At 31.7% G+C, this 10,434-nt stretch overlaps 1 long non-coding RNA gene across 1 annotated transcript; it reads left to right on the top strand.

The window, feature by feature from the left end:
* Positions 1–2,894: 2,894 nt before the first annotated feature.
* On the top strand, positions 2,895–5,640 carry LOC112637975. Its single transcript, XR_003122850.1, has 3 exons — positions 2,895–3,093; positions 3,519–4,042; positions 5,412–5,640. It is a non-coding gene; the product is annotated as an uncharacterized LOC112637975 (long non-coding RNA).
* Positions 5,641–10,434: the final 4,794 nt, after the last annotated feature.

The following is a 10,434-nucleotide window of genomic DNA, read 5'->3' on the forward strand; positions in this document are numbered from 1 at the left end:
TATTGTTTACATTGACGCAAAGCACTCGATAAAAAGCGCGTCGAAATCTCGATGATTATCATCACGGATCTCTCGTACAAGTCGATTTCGAAACGAGAAATGAAGGAAAATTACCCGCCAAAGAAGAGATATAGATATACAAAGAGTCTCGAAAAATTACTGTTCTTTCTTAAGAATAGAATTTTAAGTTGCTGCTCCGATCTTAAGTTTTAATTTTCATTCAATATTTTGTTGAGATATTTATATGAAATTCGAGGAACGAGATATTAAAGATACTAAGCAAAGTGAATCTAAGCAGATCAATTGGACGAAGAAATTCATTCGAAAGGAGAGGCCGATAGTTTCATGTCCCGTTTATGCAATCGATAATATCCGCGAACAAAAATACTCGTCGAGGCGGCTTATAAACTTTTTCGGTTACATCGAGACATCGTCGGGTACAGTTTGCGAACAAATTTTAAATCTCTTATTATAGTTGAAAACATAATGAAACGTTTCTTCGTGAAAAAGTAGATATTATAAATAATCCATCTATAATAGGAATATAAATATGTCAGACCTTTTTGCAAAATGTCGACTTTTCTTTGTTGAACTTTGACAAAAATTCATTCAATCCTCGATAATGTGGATTCTTCATTTTTGCACATCGCCATGAGATGGATATTAATACATTATTGATTAGAAAAAGAGTTCCAATCGAGAAATAGCTTCTGAACGAAAAAATGGTGCTTATCGATGAGATTTTTTGCCAAACTGACAAGTTATCCAACGAGGAATATTAACGATATCCTCTGCACCTTAGTGCAAAAGCGACAGATAATAGATGTTGCAAAACTCCTTACGACGTGCGCATAATGCGAGGCTGTTGAAGACACTTGGCACAGGTTCATAAGCGATTTATATCAAACCTTTAAAATTTCAATCTGATATTAGTTGCAGATCCGAAGAATTTATGCATATCTACGCGTCAGTTTCTACTCGTAAAGTATAAAAGCGACGCTGAAAACAGAGAATGAAAGCTTCTTTCATTTTATCATTAACATTTCGTTGCATGAGCTGGAAAAGTTCACTCTCATCGCAATGAAACTAATTTAAAATATCAATAATATATAAAACTGTCATTTCACGTGCCCATGTCTTTTGTACACTGAGAAAAATTTGTTAACTTGACTAAATCGTTCAATTAAATTATTATTTTTTTTAGATTGAAATATTTAACCATTTAAATTAATTAATATATATCTAACTATTTAAATTAATTTATATTTATATAATTAATATATATTTAACTATTTAAAATAACTAATATATATCTAATTAAATCTAATATTTATTTAATAAATATTTAAATATTTTAATTAAAAAAATAATAAATTGGTTGAACGTCAAGTTGACAACTTTAGTCAAGTTGACAACTTTTTTTCTCAGTATTTTTGAAATCATCTACTTGCAATAATCGTCCGTAGCTCTCGGGACATTTTCGGTATTCAATTTCCGTTTTGTGTTCTAGGGAATTTAGAATTTGTACACATGAATTTCCGCTTTTGCATACCGTTCTTCTTTATATCTCGAGTGCCCAGAATTCTTGCGCTACTTCTCGAACGGGGAACATCCTCGATTTGCCGCGGGGGGGAGATGCGTGGGTTGCCGTGCGTATCTCGAGACGGTTGTTATGATTTACCTTCAGCGCGAAACAGCCGCTAAAAGTAGCGCGATCATCGGACATGTAGAGGAAGGAGAAGAGAAAGCTCCTCTCTCTCCTCCCCGCTATTAGAGTAGCATGCCGAAAGCGGGCTAACGAGGCTCGGACTTTATTAACTTGGCCCGGTATGCGCGAGATTCCGCTCGTCGACGCCCTCGCGATTCCACCGCGATATCTGGCGCGCGTTGTGTCAGCTCAAGGTCGCCGCATGGATCATTCAAGGCTACGCTTGGATCTTCCCCGTGATTCCGGTCTGTAATCCAATCGGACGCTCGATTTTCTCGAGCTTCCTCTCGAGTTAAGCTCCTTTGAAATAATCGGATGCGATTGAGGTGCTCACGTTCGAGATAGTCACGTGCGCGTCCACGTCTTGACCGTATAAGCTGACAGGTGTCATTGGTCTACATAAGTGTATCTATTTAAAAGTGCGGAATTTTTTCCTTTATTTGCATCGCACAATGTAAGATATACGTTTAATCTTATCATAAGTATTTTGTGATAAATAATTCGTAATTTCTCTAATTTTAATAACGTAAAAATTAAATCGAAAAAAAAAGAAAAACGATCTTATTTAAATAAATTTATTCTTACCATTTAATTATAATGCATAATTCAGTTATTTACTAATATATAATTCGCATGTCATAAATAATTACAATATAACTATATTTTAATATATATAATAAATATTATCTCGATAAATAATACTGATTTATATGCACTACATAATTAAACTTCTAGAAATCTATTTTTTCTCTTAATTTTATATCAAAGATTCTTACATTTGGAAATCATAATAATAACAATGAGATTGTTATAAAAAGAAAAAAAACTTTTAAAATTTAATAAATTGCATCATTTACGGCGATATTTTTATTTTAAGAGCCATGCATCTCTTTCTTTTTCTTTCTTCTCTTCTTGCTCCAACTCTACCTCTGCAAGCGTTAAAAATAAAGCGAATCGTTTCGCGCGCGCGACCGCCTCTAGATTTTCTCTCTGGAATAAGTAAAGAGAGACAGGGCAGGTTATTTCGTGAGATGATTTCTCATGGCAGCCTATGATCTTAGAAACGGGACAAATCGATAAGATACGGTATCAGCTTTGACGCACGTACTTATCGCTACGACAAATCGCACACACAACAATGCACGAGGACACAGAAAGACTGTCGCGATCCGTGTCTTTGATTAGATTCAACGACAAAGTCGAGGGGCTCTTGACGACGATTATTATCATTGACGCACATCGTAATCGACGATATCAAGTGGCCCTACGCGTGCTATGGTTCATGTGTAAATCGCTTATAACTGCCTGTCGTGTCAGAAATAAAGGATCTTCTTAGTTGTAGAAAGAGAGGAACGTCTGATGACAAACGAGCTACTAAAACGAGGGTTATTATCTTCCACCATTATTTCCAAGATAGCAAAAAAATTCGAAATAATTCATTTTTATTTTTTTCGCATTACTTATGTATAAGAAAGTATTTTATTGATTAATAAAGATTATCTTTCTTAATCTAAAGAAAAGAATAAATAATTCTCGATATTATGATAAAATAAAAACGAATTATTTCTCATTATAATTTAAAGCTATAAATCACATTTATCAAGCGAAATTTTAATACCGTTCGATAAAAATTCTGAAGTAATTTTTATTCCGTTATATTTAATAATATTATCATTTATTAATAATGTGGATAAATACATTATTTATGCGCTTCGAATCCTCAAATAAATTGTATTATTCGTGTGACAAAAATCAGTGTATCTCTTACAATTTAACCCAGATTTTCGATACGATTCAATATTCTCCTCAGCTGCAAGTTGTAAGATATTAACCCCGTCATCCCCAACAATTGTGCCATTGATCGGAAACAGTAGGATAAAAGAAATCGTCAATTCGTGGATGCCGCGCGTATTTTTCCGTGCGCTCGCTCTTCGAATTCCAAATGTCCCAGGAATCAGCAGCCGCGGGGTACGGCTACTAATAGCGGTGAAAAAATAAATATCCAGACACTGGTCGAGGAGATAATTTGCGGCGGGAAAAGAGAAGAAAGAAAACGTGACGGTTGATCGCGCGTGCGAAATTTCTTTTCGCATTCCTGTCGCGACAGAACAGAACTCCCTTGCTCATATTTCGCCATTTTGGGGTGTTTACGCTCGCTTGACACACACCGGCCTGGCTCTCCCGATCGAGATGGCTTCGAGGGAGATGTCGTCCCTGACTATCGTCTAGTGCGGAATACTAAGTGTTGACTAAAACCAATGATAGCTGACTAATCGACAGTCAAGAGACAGCGAGCAGGAGTGAAAGCGTTCAAATCGATCGTTTATTTCTTTGGTAAGTCAAAAGTTAATCATATTTCTCTTTATTGTACTAAAATTAAAAACACATATGAGAATAAATTTAAAAATTAAAAACACATATGAGAATAAATTTAAAAATAAAAGGATTATATATTGTGTGTAAATTTTTAAAAGAAATCAGACATATTTAAACATTTTGTTTATATATATCTGATTTCTGAATATTTTTGTGAAATGGAATATCTATACATAATAATGAACAAAATTATTTTTTCTTATTCCTAAAATATTTTTTGTGACACATATTTCTTTTGTAATGGCTGATTTATTTCAATACTTGAATAACTAGCGTAAATTTTAATAAGGCAAATAAACAGATAAATTGGTTTGAAACCGTGTATTCATTACTCTTTTCTATATTCTTAGTGATGTTGTATGGATGATATTTATCTTTAACAATTGATTAAAAAAAATAAGAGTGCTTCAACAATCATAATATCGGAATAATACCGGAAAAAAATATTAATTACAAATGTTAATAAATTTTTAAACTTTATGTATTTTAAGAAAATGCATAAAAATACCTTTTTACATTTTAAAGGCGAGAAAGTTAAATACACTGAAATTTTTATATAAAATGTTTTATATAAATTTCTTTATTAACCCCCCCCTAAATATTAAACAACACATTTATTTTAGTATTCGCAAAAAATGCCTTGTTTTAAAGATATTTAATGATACGAATACACAATAAAAAATTGTGCGTCCATATGTTAAAATTTTCTTGTTGTTTTGATTAGTACTTTAATGTAAAATTAATATACAACTTATATGTTATTATTTTTATAACGTTTTCATGTGTTACATTTATGTCAACTTCATAACTTACACTTTGTATATATCTGTTAGAAAAGGGAATATTATTTTGAGTATTTTTAACATAATCACTTTAAAAAATCAACATGTCTCAAAGATCAGTTTAACATTTTAAGAAAAATTAAAGTAAATCTTCAAATAATCTTGAACTTTGACATATAAAATAATCAAATTTACTAAAATCAAATGTTTCTATTACAAATTTAAGTTAAAATAATTACTATTATATGTTAATGTCCTACAACAATTCTTACGAATTATTGTAACTATTTTTTCATGTAATTTTTAATTAATTTGTATGTTATTACTACGCCTAAAGTCACAATAACAAAAATAAATATAAAGTATTATGTCAATTATTTAACATTCTTAGTTTGTCAATAAGTAACATATGACGAATGAGTTATTTTAACTTAAAATTTAGAGCGGACTTTTTGGGACATGTGAAAAATGTTATAATTAACATTTTATTTTTTGCTGTGTATATATATGAGATAACGAAATAATTATATCTCTCTAAATCTTAGTAAATACACATAATCCAGCTTGAGGATAGCTAGTGAAATCGACTATTAACCACCGGAATTTCACGGGAAGTCGCCTGCGACGGAACCACTGTATGCAATGCACCATGATGGCACATCCTTCACGATGTGACGAAATTAGCGAGCAGCCGAAATAATTTAGCGGATTCCAGGTTACCGTCTCGTATTGCTTCGTACCGCCTGTGACCCTGAATTTCATTATATGTATAGTTCAAGAGGAGGAAAAAAAGAGATGGCAAAGAGTGATCTACTATTTCAATGTATTTAATTAATGCACCTTTTTTTCTTCAAGTAAAAATTACAAAACTTTTAGGAAAATTTGAGTAATTTTTTTGCCTATATTAAGAGAATTAAAAAATGAATGATATAATTAAATTTCTGGAGGACATAAAAATCCACGCAATTTTTAGAAAATTATTTCGATGATTTTGAATAATTATAGATATTGTTCACATGCAATTAATTTAAGATTCTTACTATCATTCTCTACACACATAATTATGTTAATGAAATGTACATGTGGATTAAGCTACTCTTATCGAAGATGATATATCGGCGATTTCGTGCTTTTAAGATCTTGTCTCGGGTGTTATTGTGCGATTCGCGTGCATCTGACGATGCAAATCCGATTTGGCGCGCGCATAATCGAGTTCGTTGCTTTACACATGACGGTAGTTAATCAAGCCGTGCAAATAGGTAATCGATTTCGTAATCGAGTTCGTGTATTCGTCCCGCGTATCCGACGTTTACAGGAATTAGTCGTGAGATCGGTTCCGTGTAACCGTCTCCGTCGTGTCCGAGAAATTCGTTTTCTGATTGACTTCCCTAAATAAACGGATTACCTGGAAAATCGTGGGTACAATATTTATGAAGTAAGCTCATTATATAAAAAAAAATAAACGTTGCTAACAGGATACATTATTATAAAAATTATAGCTCCTTTAAAAGTTAAGTAAGAGCTAAAATCTAGATAAAATATTATATAAAGATACAATTATTATACATATATTTAATTAATGCATATGAAACTTTAAATTGGCACTTGCTACCGAGCAGCAAAAATTCTCCTAACGAAGAAAAAACTTGAAATGTTCTTTTCACAGATGAAAATATCGTTCTTTGATCCTTGCGCAAGCAACGTAAACCCTCCCCGGGAATTAGGCCAGTTTAAGGTGCTCTCACACGATTCGGTTAGTCGCTATCGATACTCTATCATTAGGACATTATGTTAGAATCGATGATCGTGGGAACATCTCTTTCCGTAACGGCTGTGATTAATATCAGGATACATTCACGCTGACAGCTCGCGAGCTTACCAACGTGTTTACGGTAACGTTGGCCGAGCGAGCTTAAGTATCGCGAATGATTTGTTACTACGTCATACGCAGTGGTGGCTGATGACCAGCAGCACGATTTGCCCATCATGTATCGTGACGGAATTAGCGGGCAACCGAAATAATTTATAGCTTCATGCGCGCCGTGCTCTATCTCATCTGTTCTCTCATCCCTCTCATTCTCCCTCTTCCTTCCCCCCCCCCTCTCTCTCTCTCTAAGCTCTCCTCTCTCTTTCTCTCGTCTCGTATTGACCCTGAAACCCACTATAGTTCATTCATTACGCCATCGTGTAATAGCACTCCCACGTAGCGTACGGAGTACTATAGAATTCAGACCATGTATCAGTCCTGAAACATTAAGAATAATGTATAAATATGTACGCCATGTATATCATTAAATTAGAATAACAGAAATTTTGAAATTTTTCCAAGCTAATTTTATGGAATATACTTGACAAAATCTTAACAATAAATCTTAAAAGTAATTAGTTATTAAAATAATATTATAACAAAATTTTCTTCAAATCTTTGCCCAGTTATAGCTGCAATAATATTTATAAGCGTTAGTTTAATATCATATTTTCGCGTTTTTTTCTTTCGATATTCTTTACATGTATTTTTTCGAAATTCCATGTTAATAGAATTTTAATATACTTTGTTATTTTCTAATTATAACATATATAGATGTCATGTACATTATACAGTTACTGATTCACATCGTTTACATGTGATTGATATTGAACTTTATTTATTTGAAGGTCAATCCCATTAACGTCAATTAATTTTAAAGGTCAACGTCAATTAATTTTAAAGGTCAATGTCAATTAATTTTATTGCAGCTTAATTTTTTTTAGATTTAGTATTATGATATAATATTAGACAGAAAAGAAATATTTAGGGGAAAAAAATTCTTCTCACATTTTCTGACTTTATATTCCCGTCTGTGTGTGTATGATTAAAGTTTATGTATTATAATATTTTTACCTTCTGCTTTTTTATACATCTTCTCTTTAAATAAATTTTAAAGAGAATCTTTTCTCGCGCTATGCGAGAATAAATAGAACAACTGGTGCCTAAGTGCGGAAGTAATCCGTTTAATCTCGAATTCTTCCAGACTCACACACATATGTTCATCCCGGGACATGTAAATCCGCTTACATTTGCAGAAGCGACATGTATGTTAAAATAAATAGCTGTGTGTGTACTGCACATTTCGAAGTGCGAGAAGTAGCGCAGATTGTTTTAATTATTCGCACGTTCCCGTGACTTCCATGGCATATTTTTCAACGATAAATCGCATTCTTCTCGCGTCGTGAAAGGTCCACAAACTTCATTTCAGCGAAGAAGCTCGTGTCATAAGTTCTGATCAAAATTTATCGCACCGAGGACGTCAAGGTGCGGATCTTAGGCGAGGAAATTCAACGAGGAAATTTCACGAGTAAATAAAATATATCACATTTAGTAATATAACTTTAGAATACTTTAAAGTACAATAAGAACAAAAATTTTTGTAAATTTTGTAACTAAAAATAATTGACTATCTTTTTGTGTTTATAATTGTTCTAATAAATAAATGTGTTAATGAGAATTTGCAGTGTATGTGATTTCCTGAAACAATTTTTATAAAAATTGCAATGTTTCAATTAGTAATTTCCTTCTTAAATTGATAGGATCATGGCAAAAATACAAAAGCTATCGAGCAAAACTCAGCATGATTTCAATTTTATTGAATGATTCTCGTCTCGAAAGTTATGTGCACTTCTATTTATTAACAACTCTGGCAATGACAGGCAATCTTTTTGTTTCCGCGTAAATTACGTGTTCTCGGACAGCAGCACAAACGTCAGCATGAATCATTTGTTGTTCGTATAAACTGTAAACGCATTGCTCCGCGAAATTCGACGAGTAATAGTCGTTTTTTATCAACGCACGGTCGAAATTTTTCCTCTTGTGAGATGTCGCCAAAAACTTTTCTCATCCAATCCCCATATGAGAAATAGCCCTTGTCCTCGCGCCAATTTAATTTCCCTTTATGCGATCATCACCCTTTCCTTCGCGGAGAATAATAGAAGTATAAACGAGCTTTGTCCTCATTTATATTTATCAGAGAAAAAATGAATAATAAAAAACCATTGGTTTATCATCGATTGTTTATTTTCACATTTGTAAATGAGTATCGACGCATCATACTACATGTATCTAATTTTGAAAAGGTATTTTATTCAAAACAATTTGCAAGCAATTTAATATCTGCAAAGCAGTTCGCAAGTAATTAAATATTTTATAATACATTTTATAATACATTTTATAATACATTTTATAATACATCTATTCATTGATACATTTTTTATTCATATAATTCGTAACATATTTTGGAAAAAATTCTATTTATTAATTCTATTGTTTTATATTTTATTTTGTAAGACAAAAATATTATTTGAAGGATGTTAAAATATACACATATGTTTATAAAAAATGCCCAAAATATCTATCAAATTACACACATTTATTAAAATAAAATGCGGAACATAAAATTATAAATAGATTTTGTTATTTTTATTTTGTTCTAGTTCTTAATCTAATTCCTGATATATCTATCTTAAAGACAAAATCATGACAAAATTCAAGATAAAAAATCCACTTATAACCCACTTATAATTTTATGTGCCGCATATTTTATATGTATATGTGTGTACTTTGATATGTATTTTGTGCATGTGAGCATATATATATATATATATATATATATATATATATATATATATTTTAGTTCAAATATATGTTTCCTATCTCGTAAGATAAAATAATAAACAGAATTTTTTTTCAAATTTCATTATGAATTATAATCTAAAATAAGTTTTATGTGCAAATTACATAAAAATAAAATAAAAAATATTTTTCTTTCTATTTCTGTTTATTTTTAAGATGTTATTAAAATAAAAGATTACGTTTCGCTATCGTGCACAATAAGGAATGACATGAAAATAATTTCGATCTTATATTCTTTTAGTAAATTAAATATTCTTTAGGACATATTATTCTTAAAGTTTTGAAAAGTTTAAGGAGACATAAGGCGATGACAGATGATAGCACGTACAATATTCCGGTCTCGTTGGCGGACATGCGGAATTATATATCGGAAATTGGAGCCCGATATTCAAACGAAGTATGTCAGGGTTTATTACGTGCGAGGCCGTCATGCAGTGCGACCATGTCACTCTCCCGATGCCTCGTTCGATTATAATTTATCGAGCATATAGAAAACGAGTTAATTCAAGTAGCTTCAAGCTGATCTATGCTGTATTTAGTCTAAATAATCATTACACAATAATGAGTTCCGCTCATTGTACAAAATCAGTCACAATAATAATCCAAAGCAATTTTATTGAAATAATATAAATATTTAATATTTAAAATAAAAATAAAAGAAAATATTTAATAATTAAAAAATTAGGAAAATATGATAAAAAAAGATAGTGCCAAAACAACAATTTATATTGCCTATTGTTATAGTAATTTTTATGCATAAACATCCCCAGATCTTGAAAGAAAAAATTACCTATTAGAATTTTAAGCAAAAAAAGAATTCGATGGCACGCGTCTCGTCCGATATTTTGGCTCAATGTGTGGCCAGCACGCGAGAAACATGTGGCCTGCATGTGGGATACAAT

Source organism: Camponotus floridanus, unplaced genomic scaffold, assembly GCF_003227725.1.
Source record: "Camponotus floridanus strain SB8 unplaced genomic scaffold, Cflo_v7.5 scaffold23, whole genome shotgun sequence".
Taxonomy (NCBI): Eukaryota; Metazoa; Arthropoda; class Insecta; order Hymenoptera; family Formicidae; genus Camponotus; species Camponotus floridanus.